The sequence below is a fragment of the Myotis myotis genome, unplaced genomic scaffold (assembly GCF_014108235.1).
Source record: "Myotis myotis isolate mMyoMyo1 unplaced genomic scaffold, mMyoMyo1.p scaffold_m19_p_2, whole genome shotgun sequence".
Taxonomy (NCBI): Eukaryota; Metazoa; Chordata; class Mammalia; order Chiroptera; family Vespertilionidae; genus Myotis; species Myotis myotis.
The window spans coordinates 85,648,324-85,662,371 of record NW_023416324.1 but is presented as its reverse complement, the minus strand read 5'-3'; the positions used below and the strand labels follow the sequence as shown (position 1 = coordinate 85,662,371).

At 49.4% G+C, this 14,048-nt stretch overlaps 1 long non-coding RNA gene across 1 annotated transcript; it reads right to left on the bottom strand.

Moving 5' to 3' along the window:
- Window positions 1-1,577: 1,577 nt before the first annotated feature.
- On the bottom strand, window positions 1,578-3,788 carry LOC118676965. The gene is made up of 2 exons (XR_004974272.1): window positions 3,525-3,788; window positions 1,578-2,052 (listed from the first exon to the last, which is right to left on the bottom strand). It is a non-coding gene; the product is annotated as an uncharacterized LOC118676965 (long non-coding RNA).
- Between the last annotated feature and the right edge of the window lie 10,260 nt (window positions 3,789-14,048).

Genomic DNA, 14,048 nt, shown 5'->3' with positions numbered 1-14,048 from the left:
TGAGTTTAAAGGGAGTAAAGTCCATAAGGCACTGAACATAGTAATTGACAAAAGATAAGAGCTAAAAAACGATAATTATTAGTATTAGGACCCAAATTTGGATATGAAATATTAAGCATTGTATGCAAAGCCAAAATGACATTACTTTAACAATTCTCAAGGGAACAGGACAATATTCTCCTTAGAGATAAAGTCATAAGACAAAATAATCCCATTAAAGAAATATAAAATATCTTCCTTTGAAACATTCTAATGGACTATTATTCAGCCTTAAAAAAAAAAAAAAGGTGGGGGGAATTTTGCCATTTGCAACAACATGGATGAACTGGAGAACATTATGCTAAGTGAAATAAGCTAGAGACAGAAAAACAAATGCTGCATGAGCTCACTCATATGTGCAATCTAATATAGTTGATTCACAGAAGCAAAAGGCAGAATGGTAGGTTGCCAGGGGCTGGAAGGAGGAGAAAATGGGGAAGTATTAGTCAAAAGCTACAAAGTTTCAGTTACACAAGATGAATTCGTTCTTGAGATCTAATGCACAGCATGGTGACTACAGTTAGCAATACTTTATTGCAGGGGTCCTCAAACTTCGGCCCACGGGCCACATGCGGCCCCCGAAGACATTTATCCAGACCGCCGTGTGTTTTTGCCGCCACTATGTGCATAGGAATTTGTTCATAGTTTTTTTTTAAGCTATAGTCCGGCCCTCCAATGGTCTGAGGGACAGTGAACTGGCCCCCTGTTTAAAAAGTTTGAGGACCCCTGCTGTATTGTATACTTGAAATTTGCTAAGAGGGTAGATCTTACCTATTGCCACAAAAAAAAAAAAAAAATCAAGGTGCCTGGCCAGCATGGCTCAGTGGTAAAGCATCAACCTATGAATCAGGAGGTCACAGTTTGATTCTCTGTCAGGTTACATGCCTGAGTTGCAGACTCAATCCCCAGTATGGGGTGTGCAGGAGGCAGCTGATCGGTGATTCTCTCTCATCGTTGATGTTTCTAGCTCTCTTTCCATCTCATTTACTCTCTGAAATCAATAAAAATATTTTTTTAAAATTAAGGTAACTATGTGAGGTGATGGATATGTTAATTAGCTTGAGTGTGCTAATTATTGCACTATATACATATATCTCAAAACATCAAGTCATACAACTTGAATATATGCAATTCCTATTTGTCAATTATCTCTCTATATAAAAGCCAAGCAACCGGAATGACCAGAACTACCGGTCACTATGAGGCACACTGCAGCCAGCCAACTGGCCCTATGGGGACAGGACCAGCCGGCCAACCTCCCACAACCCCTTGCCCCCTCCCCCTGCCCCAGCGGGCTGGACCCTACCCATGCACAAATTTGTGCTGGAAGAAGAAAAAAGCATATTCTTTATACAATGACTTTCACCAGTAGACCTCGCATCTCTTCTCCTAAACTCCATTAATAATGAAGAATCTGGAAGGTGAAAAATTAAAACATTTTCCAAAATTTGATAGGAAGCCATTTGCCCAGCCATGTAAAACAAGACATTTACACACATACACACACACACACACACACACACACACACACACACACATCAAGATGTAAGCTTCATTTTATCTGTTTTGTTTGTTTGCTTTGTCCCCATTGCCGAGAACAGTTACTGTACATAGCAAGTTCCCAAACAATATTTGTTGGATATTGAAAGTATGGAGGACATGGGCATCTCAGTCCATTTCCAGATGTGTTCAAGTAGATGGTCCATTGAGTTATTTAACTTTGTGTTATTGGCCATTTAATCGTTCACTTATTCAACACACACACCTATTAAGCACCTACTATGTGCCAGGCGCTAGGCTGGGTGCTGAGCATAGAAATGATGCTTGAAATAGAATACGCTCTCTTGCTTTAAGAGTTCACAGTCTGACGCATGGAGAGGAAGGAAAAAGCAATCACATCCTCCAGGTTGTGAAGGACAATGAACTTGCTGTCTCCCTTGTTCTTCTAGGCACTTTCATTGGGTTCCTTTCTCTGTATGAATTCTGAGGACATTGAAGTCAGTAACAAGCATTCTGTTGTGAAAGAAAAGAAGCAAGGGGGCATTTCGTTTTTATTTTCACTCTGATACACCCGTTTCTACACCTGTACGTTTTCTGGTTGGGCTGTTGCTGCTGTGGCTGAACTGTAGTTGTTCTGTCCGGTGAAACAGCCAGTAGCCAACCCGGATCGGACATAATGGTGCCACGCTGGACTGGGCCTCCAACCACATTAGCCATAGGCCGCATTGTTGCTGCCGCTGCTGTTATTTTAATTATGATTGTACCTTAACCACCACCTTCCTTCCTCTGCCTCCCTTCAGCTGCAGTGATGTATGTTACTTTTTGGTAACTGGATTTCATTAACATTTATGAACTCTCATAAAGTAGTAGAAAAAGCAATTTGTGTGGAAGAATTTTCCACCTCATTAAACAGTGTTCTTTTGGGGGTCAAGCTGATATTTTTTTGTTGGATTTTTTTATAGGTCCTTTGTCCTTCTCTGAGCCCTGGGGGATGAAAGGAGAGCGGTCCGCACTTGGCGGGGCTCGTGAGCCCTGTAGAGGGCGCTAGACCGAGCGCGGGCCTCTTGCTAGCTTCCCCCAGGCTTTATCCGCCAACTTTCAGACTCCCCAAGTCCCGGGTATCCGCTCTGAGTTGCTCGGGCCTTCTCCCTCCTTGACCAAGTCTGCCTTAGCACCTGCGGACAGTGTCTCCTGGCTAAGGAGAGGTGCGGCCGGTCCCCGGGTCTGCATGCAGCTCACACCTGGGGCCTACGCGGGTGCTCCGGGCCTTCTCCTAGGCGAGGGCACCCCCGCGCCTGGGGAGAGCGGTCCCTGGGTCGCCCTTCCACGCCCCCGTGGCGCGAGCGCACTGGCGCCCCCCACGAGCCTCGGCCTCTGAGGCAGACAGGCTCCAGCCCAGGGCGAAAGGCCTGGGGGAGGTGAGAGGAGAGACCTGAATGGCGAGGCCCGGCTCGGTCTTTTGAAGCTTAGTTGCATCTTCCAGCCACGTCTCCGGGCCCCAGCAGATAGGGATCGTTTTCACTTCGGGACTCAGCCACGGAGGCCTCCGTCTCGCTGAGGGCGACGCCTCTCCTCCTCCCCAGCCGCCTCCCAGATCCCGCATCCACCCTCCACCCTCCAGGCTTGGGCCCGGGACGAACCCGAGGACGCGCTGGAGCCCCTGACGGGGCCGAGGGGGAGCGACGCCGCAGAGCAGCCTCCCGGCTGTCCTAGGGCACTGGGGGGTGGGGGGGGAGGAGAAGGGGGCCGCGAGGGCGCTGGGCCCCGGTTAGAGACGCGCTCCGTCCCCAGCTGCCCAGCACTCCCTCCGGCTCCTGGGGAAGAAGGGAACGGGCCTGGGGGACTTGACACTTGGGGGAGTAAAGCGGAAACCCGAAGAGGCCACAGAAACCAGGTGGCAGGTGCTGGGGAACTAACATTAAGGACCGCCTTTCTCCATTCTGCATGTAAACCTGCAAAGCTAGAGCTCAGCCCCGAGAACCTACCTTGGTTAGAAAACTAAACTCGACTCTCCAAGAAACCGGTCATTCGGTCCCTGGGATACGTTTTTCTGCCAGACAACTCCCACGTCAGCAGCGTGTAAGGCAGGGACGCTAAGGCCTGCTAGCAGGTGGCCCGGCAGGAGCCGCGCCGTCCGGCCGCGGAGAGGCGGTTCCCCGCGGGTGCGCACGGTCCCGGGCGCTTCCGATGTGCTGAGTCAGCGCGGCTGCCGCGGGCTCGGCGGTTCCCGACACACTGCGCTTCGCTGGCTGGTGTGTCGACTGGGTGGTGTAATTATTGTTTTGTTTTCTAATATGTAATTACTCTTTGTCGTCGCTACTATGAATCCGCCGAGCCTGACTGGAGCAGCAAGACGGATGCAAGTTTGGGGTTAGGATTCCGCGCGTGGGAAACAGTCGCCCCGCGCGCAGGACAGCAGCCCGCGTGTCTGTCTCCTCGCGGCCTCGCCAGGAAGAGGGCCTGCGGCTCCCTCGCTGGCCAGAGGCCCTTGAGCCTGTTCCTTGCGGCAGACCCACCCTCAGCCATTGCTGGGGCTCGCTCTCCTCCTTAGCATATTTGTAAAGAGGGTGGACGACGGAGGGGGAGGGATAGAGTGGGGGAGAGATCCCCTCTTGTTTTCAAATGCTCCTTCTAGTATTTAAAAAGAGATACTGGAAGTTCCCTCCATTTCCCACTTGTTTTCCCTCTCCCTGCTTTCGCAAATCCCCCCACCCCACCCCAAGGGGCCGCCTAGTTCCCACACGAGCCCCCCCGCTCACAGCCGGGCTCTCACAGTAGGATCTGCCCCCGACGGAGCGACCCGTCGCGCCTCCCGGGCGGTGCCACACTTGGAGGCCCGGGCAGGGCCAGAACAAAGAACTGACGCCGCCAGCGGCTCAGGGGGTGGCGGAGCTCCCTGGGCCCCGCCCGCACAGTCCGACCCCTCCTCCGAGATATCCCACCCCCGCAGCCCCCCACCTTCGCGGGCGGAAGTTCAGGACTGGGATGGGCACCCCGGGACCCTCCCGGCTTCAGCTCGCCCCGGCCGGCCCGCCGCCCCCTGAGGCCTGCGGGCATTGGAGCGGTCTGCGGGGGGGACCGGCTGCCCGCGGCGGGGCGGTGGGGTCCCTGGCCGAGGAAAGCGATCCATTTTCTCTAACCATTTGCCCAAGAGCTGTCAGGTTAGCGCTGCCTCCTCGGCCGCCCAGAGAAGGACGCGTTAACATTCTCCGCACGGGAGTCTCCCCAGACCCAAGTACCGCCCCGTGGCGCTCACTGCGCCCACGGCCGGTCCCTAACCCCGGCCACCTTCTCCCACTGAAATATGCACATCGCTCTTCAATAATTTAGACACCTGGGAGACTGGACACGTATAATTTTTTTTCCAAACACGGGAGCATCCGGGTTGCCATCAATCATGCTTTTGTTTTATGTGAGATGGGCTTTGTGTGTTTAGCTGCCCGGCTCCCTCCTATTTGCATGCGGCTATTTAATGGGCATTTATTTTGGCTTTGAAGATCTGCTCAAAAATCTAAACCCAGAAAAGGGGGAGGGCGCCCCCCTCGTGGTTCGGACGGGTTTGTGGGGGAGGGTGGGGCTTCCTTTGAGGAGCTGGGCCCCGCGGGTCTCGATTACAGATGAATTTTGATTCCGAGGTGGGACCCGTCATGGAAAGGAAAGGATATGTTCTTTTTCCTAAATCTCAGGGTTTCTTTCTAGCAAACAATGCTCCAGTCAGTATTTGTGTATGTAATTGTGCTCCAAATGCTTAAATAAATCATTGATGGGTGAAATTACACATGCTCACTTAAAGTGTAATGTGATTAAGAGATTATGAGATTGAGGCTAATATCTTGTCTCCCAGCTCCTGGCCCCAAATCTTGACACCAGAAATTTATCAACTGCAACTGTCCTGAAATGTACAGATACAAAAGATTTCTATTGAAGACGAATCAAAGACAGCCTCTAAAAGACAAAAATGTGTATGTGTGTGTCTGTACTGTACTGGTCGCAATGTTATTATAAAAGAACATGAGAAGGGAAGAGAAAAAGACTGATACGATAAGGAGAGGGTATTGGTTTTATCTTTTATTTTTTAAAAAGTCAGTGGCAAGGGGCGGGGGACCGTGGCGGGAGCTACGTCTGCGAGCTGATTACTCCGCGTCTGCAACCCGCTCCATTCCCCGCACCGTGGGTAAATCCTTTATCGGGGGAAGCCCCGGCCTCGCCCGCAGCCATCCTTCGCCTCGAGGCGCGCGCTGGGCCGGGGCGCGGGAGCCGCTCGGCGGCTCGGTAATGACCCGGGTTCGCCGCAGCTGCGCCCTGACCCTTTGTGATGGCGCCGATAGCGCTCGGATGAAATTATGTCCTTCTCCGGGTGTGAAATTACCATGTTTATTAATTGAGCCAGACATTAGCTTTACCTTTTCTTTTTAAGCCGTGAAAATTTGTGATTCAGGGCAAATGATTCTCCGACAGACGCTTCGCTTCGCATCACCCCCCCCCTCCCCTCCAGGCCGCCCCCTCCCCTCCCCGAGCTCCCCTTCCCCCACGGCCCAGGCAGCTCTGGAAAGCTTTCTAGGTCTCGGTGCTGGAGAGCCCTCGGAGGGAGCAGAGCGAGCGGGCCTCTGAGGGTGCGAGCGCGCGTGTGTGCCAGTGCGCACGCGGGGTTTTCCTCCTCGGCAACTGTTGCCAGACAATGTAACAACCCCCGGCTCTGAATTACAGCATTTCCCCCAGAATTCTTGATCAGTAAACCCCAAATCGTTTTCAAGACAAAGAAGCACCCATCAGCGACAAAGACAGATTTAACGTATTAAATCTTTATTGAAGTGAAGTCATTCTTATTGAAATGATGTATTGGGTGTGCAGAAAGATTGGGGGGGTTTTGTTGTTGTGTTTTACGATGCTTAAGATAGAGATGGTGGCGGAGAACCCGCGCTGCGCCTCGCCCTTATTGTTCTGAGCAGGGGGTGGATTACTGGAGCTCTGCCCAGGCTCCCGGGTCAGGGAACACGCCTTGGACTTCGAAGAGAGGCTGACCCCCTCCCTCCTGATGGCCCCCACTTTGATTTCCCGAAGAACAAGCGTCCCGGGCCTTCTCAGCAACTTCCCGCCTTAGTCACTGCAGTAGGGAAACTGATGCGCAAGTAAGGCTACCCACCAAGTCTCGAAGTCAGCCACTCCGGGAGCCTAGAGAGAGAAAGGAACACCCAGGGTATCTCCTGGTCTTCAGGAACAACTTGAGTTCTCTTGATAGTTTAAAGAAAATCCTTGTGCCCCGGGTCTGAAGGAGAAGGGGAGCGTGTGTTTGCTCCCCGCCGTCTCCCCAGTCCGCCTTCCTCCTGGCAGGACTGGAGGCAGGAGCTGACCGCCTTCAGGCTTGGGATGGGCTTTCAATGAAATTGGCCCTTCGGACCTCGAGTCCTGTCAACTTCGGGGAACCAGGACCAGGGTGGGTTCAGAGACGAGTTCTCAGTCCCAGGGAGAGGCTGCCCAGAGTTTTCAGCATCGCGTCTTAAAAAGGCTCAAATTCTTATCTCCTCTGAAAGGGAGGGGCGGGGGTCTAAAACCCTCGGCTGCTTCCAAGAATGGCAGCCACACTTTAACAAGATGCATTTGTTTCTCCACCTTCAGACACACAGACATCCACACCGACTGAAAGTGAACTGTTGGAATCAATTTCCTTGGAATACTCAACTTTTTTTTTTTCTATCATATTTCAGCAATGGAACGCTCTAGCCAGTTGATTCAATTTAGTATTTGCATAACCAGGAGAAGAAGGTGGCTCTGCAGCCTCCATGAATAGGTCTCTTGTTTGTTGTGGGGTTGGACTTTTAAATTCGCAGTGGTGGAGGAGGGCAATGGGGAAGGCACCTCCAGGGCTGGGTTGCTGCCCCAGGAGTCAAAAACAGAGAAGTCGCTGCTGGATGGTGACAGGGTATTGTTCCCTCACTCCTCCAGTTTCTTGCATCCATCCATAGCCTCTACTTTGGAATATTCACTAATTGGATCCTTCTTTCATTTGTTCCAGGCAGTCCTGCTTCTAAAGATAAATTCCTTTGGTAGATGGTTTGAATTCGGTGTCAGGAGAGATGGCAATGTTGTTTTATAGTCTGTTCATAGGAAAGGAATGAGCTGATTTTGAGGGCAGTCTTCAGAAATAGAGCCAGTTTTAATAGGATCCCAACTAGTGCACTAATTAAATATTTCACAGCTCCCAAAGTTGACATGCTAACATTGGGATTTTTTTCCCCCCACCAAATCATACAAATTGGCCTTCTGTAACCCCATCCCCCACTTCAACCACCCCTTCCCAGACCCACCCACACACATACACACTCCCTGCCACAAACTCCTACCGACCATTTTCTGAATGGCATTACAAAGAATTTTGTTAAAGAAAAGTCAGACTAATTGCTGCCAGAAGACCCCGTCTCTCAGAGAAGTCTGGTTTTCATAAGTCAGATTCAGTAAGGGTTGTGGTTAAATCTAAGCCTAGTGGAAGGTTCTTAAGGTTTTTCTCGGCAAAGGAGGAAAGTACAAAGCAACACTAAGTTCAGCCAAAATACTCAGTGGGGAGGGAGGGGAAGAAGATGCAGTAGAAGGGAAATGCAAGAGAGTCCTCTGAACTCTTGTTTCCTTCTTGATTCCTTTCCTTGGATTCCTCGATTCCTTCTCCAAACTTACACTCACTGAGAGACTTTTCCTAAGCAGCTCTGGCTTCACAGAGTCCCAGACCAGTAATTTGATTCTCTTGACCTGGCACTAACTTCCAAGGGCTGGGACTTATACTAGAGGGTATAGCAAGAGATTTTTTTAGCCCCAAGATTCTCTGAGGCAACTCCCTGCTCCAGCATTCCTCTCAGACCTCCCGGTTGAGTTAGTGGCAAAAGTCCCCTTCACAAATGCACAGGTGGATTCGCCCCTTTCTAAGCCATGTCACTGCAGAACACAAGGCTTTCTGAGAGCTCGAAGGAGCAGTGCCAATGCAAGCTTCCCAGCCTTGTAACAGAGTTAGATATCAGTGGTCTGCGTTGAGTTTGGAGATATCAATATCTGTTTGAGTATTAATTTTGAAAAACCATCTAAGAATGGTCTCATTATTAATGGGCTAGTTTAATTTTAGGCTTTCCTCTTCAATGCTTTCCTCTATTCTGTTGTTCCTGGAATGCCAAGGATGGTTAGAAGTCCCCGGGAATTCATCAACTCCTCACAATGGGTCTCCCCACCCCCACCTTGTGTCAGGCAGCTCAAGAAGCTGAGCCACCTGCTTATGTCTCCTGATGCCAGAGGAGAAACCCACTCAGTTCCCAGCCTTCCAACTTCATGGGCATCTTCAAGACCATGTTGGCATGGTGCTATATCCTCAAGGTTAGAATTCACCACTCCCATGCTCCCTGCTATTCCAGAAAACATTTTCCCTAACTGGAACCCATCATCTTGAGTCCTTCCATTCAACTGGCTATCGAGAGTGTGGGTGAGAAATAAGAGAATATTCCAGACTATGTTTATTGAGTGTGGTCTTCCCCACTAGAGGGTTCTCACAGTCCTTGCCATCCTGGTGTGTAGTATTTAACTTCTTCCCAAGATGACTGAATTCTCACCCCCATCTTACTGCAAGGATGAAAAAAGGATCGGAGATTTTACTGCGTCTTTCTTTTGCTCTATAATTACAAGAAAAGATCATAATATAAGCAAATGAATACAATTTCAAAATCACTCTCTCTTTCCCTTGACAATCCCCTGATGAGGTTTAGGTTTTGGAGGATTTCATCCATTCTTTACTGTTTCATGATCATAACAAAGTAACTTCTTGTTCTCAAGCTATAAAGCTCATATGTGTCTCATTTTCCAGTTTCCAGGATGAGTCAAGGCAGCCTTCTTCCAAAATTCCTATCACTTCAGATCCCACCTCCCAAAATTCCTACCACTTCTGATCCCACCACCTGAACATTTTAGAAGACTAAGGCAGCCCATATCCAATCACCTGCTAAAACTGTGGTTGAAGAAAATCTGGCTTAAATACCTGGACCTCAACATTAACAGCAAATTTGGCTCATCTACTTGCTTAATCCAGGAGACCTCAACAATTTCATCTGACTCTGGTAGCGGACCAAGGATGGTGGGATTCGCATTGAAGGGCCCATGTGAGTTGGAGGAATTTATCAAGCACTTCTAATCTTCCTTAGCATGGACATCTAAAGGATAAGGGGGAATACCAAAATGCCCCATGGAGTTTTGTGCCATAAAGGCCTACTGTATTCTAAGGCTGTAGAACAAGTGCCATTTATGTTGACTTTCTCCTCCTTGATCATCATGAAATAAATGATTGCAGCAGGAAAACTACCTAAGTCCCTAAGATCAGTCTTAATCTGAGGTGATTTGAGATTTGAAGAAAACTCTGACGTTCTCATTTTATAAACAAGCAGCAAAGCTATGTTCCTATAATAGAACTATAATCTCTTCTGTTTGTATTTACATAATAATTGCTCCATCTTTTGCATTTGGCTTCACTACTTTTTTCTACAACATCAAAACATTTTTTACATCAGCTCCTAAGGGGTTTTCCAGAGTTTGTCTTTCACTCTGACAGTCCTCCTTTTCTTCTCCTCGTCAATAAAAGCCTTTTCTCCGGAAGCTGGGAATCCGGTCAAAATATTACATCGGGAGTGTGCAAGACTTCCATATTTACCAAGAGATTGTTATCATAAGGCAGAGATCTTCAGATTCAACTTTTATTTATGCCAGTCACAGGCATATGGGAATCAATGTTGGGGATTTTTCCATCAGAGCTTTTTGCTGGACTACCAATGCTCTCCTTTCCACAGGATCCTTCCCTGTTCTCTGCCCATTTCACTGAGCTTGTTTCTGCCTGCTTTTTTATCCCACCGGACTGCCCAAACACTCACAGAGGCAGTCGATTCTGTAATTTCAAAGAAAAAAAAATAATAACTGAGATGAAACATGTTTTCTCTTTAAGGGTGACCTTTGACCTTTCCTTTCCATACACCTGACCACCTGACACCAAAGGCTTTAAAGAAAGACTTGCCTGAGATGGGATGCCAATGTTGTTTCTCTCTCTTTCCTCTCTCTCTCTTCCCCCCCCCCCCGCCCCCACCCTTTCGCAGAGGCTGAACTGAATGAAAAGTTGTTGGAATAATCGCAGCTCCCTGCTCCGCCAGGGCTGAGGGAGGCGGGCGGCGGAACATGGAGGGTGTTTTGTTAAATGCTCCCGTCGTTTGCAAGGGCTGGGACTTGATAAAAGGAGGCCGTTTTCTGAAAAGATTTGATTGAAATGGCGTGTGCCTGGGCTGATGGGAGCCAGCAAGGGACAAAGCGCCGCGAATCCATGGACACTCGAGCAATTATGCCTCCACGCTGAAGGTGGATTAGCGCGCTGGAAAGAAGCATATGTTTGGCCCGGGGCGACACTTCCCCCCGGCTGAGCTTAGAGAAAGGGAGCGCGGAGAGCGGCTGGACCCGGAATACCAACTATCTGCGAAGCCCCCCTCCCCGCCCAGCCCAGCCCAGCGTCTCCCCGCCCCCGCCGCAAAGTCGGAGCGCAGTTTTACAAAAGGAGGGGCGGCGGGGGAGGGGAAGCCCCCGAGGTGCAAATGGGCCTGGGATTGGTCAGGGAACTACCCAAGGCTTGCAGCTCCTGTCATCCTAATGGGGATCCCTGCTTGGGTCACATAAATCCCCCACCCCACCCCACCCCACCCCAGACTTGCCCACTGCTAAGGTAGTTCAGTCCTGGATGCTTGCTCACACGGGAAAGGTCAACCAAATTGTTGCAGTAAAACAAGGTGTTAATGACTTTTCAAAGACTCTGATGGTCAATGTTGCGGTGAGCAGGCGGAGCTGGGCAGCTGCGCGGGTTCCCGCCGCGCCTGGGGTCTAGCTGAGGGGCAGGCTCGGCCTGGGGAGAGGTGTCCCGCGGCCAGACTCTGGGTGAAATGGGTGAGGGTGAAAGCTCAGGGAGGCCTGGTGGGACTGAATGGGTGCGCGTCCGGACTGAAGCCGGGTGCGGCTCTATCTACTTAGACCCCCGGGCCAGGGATGCTGAAACTTCGTGCAGCATCGGGAGCCTTGGAGCCAGGGAGGTTCACGGATCCTGCCTCTCCAGTTGTTAATTAAAGCGCCATTTCCGTGAAAAGGGCCCTTAAAACTCTGACCTGGAGCCCGCCGGCTCCCGCTCGCTGCACCGGCAAGCGCGCAGGGAGGTTGCAGGGCAGGCAAGTCCCAAACCTCTTTCTCAGGGATTTACTGCAGTTTAATTGGGTCAGACCCGGACGCGAGCGTCGATGGCCGCTGCCCAGGCCTCCCACACCTTCCCCGGCTGCCCTCTGGGCTCCTACACCCCCCACACCCCGCCCCACGCCCGCCTCCATCCAACCCCAAGCTCAAACCTCCTGTCCCCTTTCCCCTTCAGCGCGCCGCCTCCCACCTCCCACGCCAGGCCGTGAGGATCACGTTGCGAATTGCTTCTAATCCAAAGGGTTGCGCGGGAGATTTTTTTCTGAGAATTTAGCTGGGGCCGTGCCTGTCTGGCCCCGGGCTGGGGGTGGGCCGAACCCCACGCAGTGAGGGGTGTGGACCGCGCCGCCGCCTCCCAGGCGGGGGTCCTGGTTCCCCGAGCTGAGATCAGGCGCTGGGACCGAGTCCATGCTGTGGACAAAGGCTCAGAGCAGACTTGGGGACTCCAGAAAAGACAGGGGGACCCTGAAATGGGATTTGGTAGCTGACAAAGCAGAATTTGATCCTAGCATGAACTCATTGCCTCAGGAAAAGAAATAATCTTTTAAGCTATATTAGCTAAATTTAGTTTAACCAAACATTTCAAATATAAATATACACGCATATATGTGTATATTTCCCCGGGGTAGGCTGGATTTTAAAAGGGTGATGAGTGGTAACAACTCAAGAGAGCTCAGAGAGACGTGTGCCCAGGCCTAACAGGGACTCTCCTTTTTCACTTATAAAAGCCGAACGCTGTGATGGAGGACAATCACCGAACAGTGGTTAGACCATGAGACTAGACCATGAGCGAGACTCTACCTTCAGTTTAAGGGCTTTTGTTTGGGGTTGTTATTGGAAGTTAGTGGCTATAATATTTATTTCCTCAGTAAAATCACGTGTGGTGAAAACTAGAATGAAACTGGGCCAGTTTTTAAAAATCCATGCCTTGCTGTTGAAAATATTCCTACCCCTAAATGGACCTTAGTATAGAAAGTCAAAATAGTCGTAGGAAGTTTGCTCTAAGATGTCAGACCTATTCTTGTGTTAAAAAGGAGACTGAGAGGAAAGGAAGGTCTGATGGGGAGAGAGTAGGGAAGGAGGAGGGAGGGAGGACAGAAGGAAAGAAAGAAGAGAAATTCCTCCTCTATGTTTTCTCAGTTATCCACTAAAAGGTCATCCCCCTGAGCTTCATTTGGCTCTAACAGATTTCTCCAGCAATATGCTCTGTTGCTCTTTCGTTGAGAAAGAAATCTCTCTGTGAAATCAAAGTTAGTGCGGCACTTTTTGGGGCACCGAAAACGAAAAAGAAATACCGTTTACACATGAACAATACTTAACAGTTATAAGGCCCCAGGTTCAGCCTAAAATCTCTTGTATCTCCTCTTTTCCTTTTTTCTATCATTATCCTAAAGAACAGAATCTTATTTTTCAAAACACAAAAACTCCCATAAACGTGTATTCCACAGTTTCCCATCTCAACATTCTCTTCCCACTCTGATGGCAGCCATGCTGCCCTCCGTGGGAAACACCAGCTACTTCTTTAGATGGAGACTTCACTTATGTTCATGTTTTGATTGAGAATGTTTTTTGTTGTTGTTTTGTTTTGTTTTGTTTTGTTTTTATCTATGTCCACATGGGCAAACATGAGTTTGGGCTACTCCTTTCATAGATGGAAATCAATGTCTTGTCCAATCACATAACTGCTCTCTGTTTATACCTACTCCACCTTGGACTAATTCATCCCTGCCTTCAGGAAAACAGTTGAGTAAACTCTGATCATTAATGGGGTCTTTAGTTCTAACTCCTGGTTAACTTGCAAATAATGTTTTTAAAGACAAGCTGCTGAGAGGAACCCATAATAAGTCAAAGTTCTTCAGTTTCTCTCCCACGGTGTATCACAAAGACAGTATCATTAAGAGTAGTAAGAACAACAGGAAGCTGAGAATGGCATACCTGTGCAGCAACCAACATAAAAAAAGAATTGTTCATTGAAATCACAAGGAAAAATATCCCTAAGCATCCTACGAGGTGATGCAGAGGTGTGAGAACTGCAGTTACCTGCTGTGTTCTGTGGTTTTATTCTTCTGAGATGGGTGGTTGAGTGATATTTGGAGTTGACTTCAGTTTGTCTGTGGTGTGTGAGGTTTTTTGCCTTCTTCTTCCGCTTCTCTTCTTGCATTTTAGGTATCTTTTTTACCACATAGCACAAAGCAATAGGGAAAGACGGATGTGTTTCTTCAAATGCCCAACTTGGATCATCAAGCCAATTAAAGGACAAATGTTAGTAC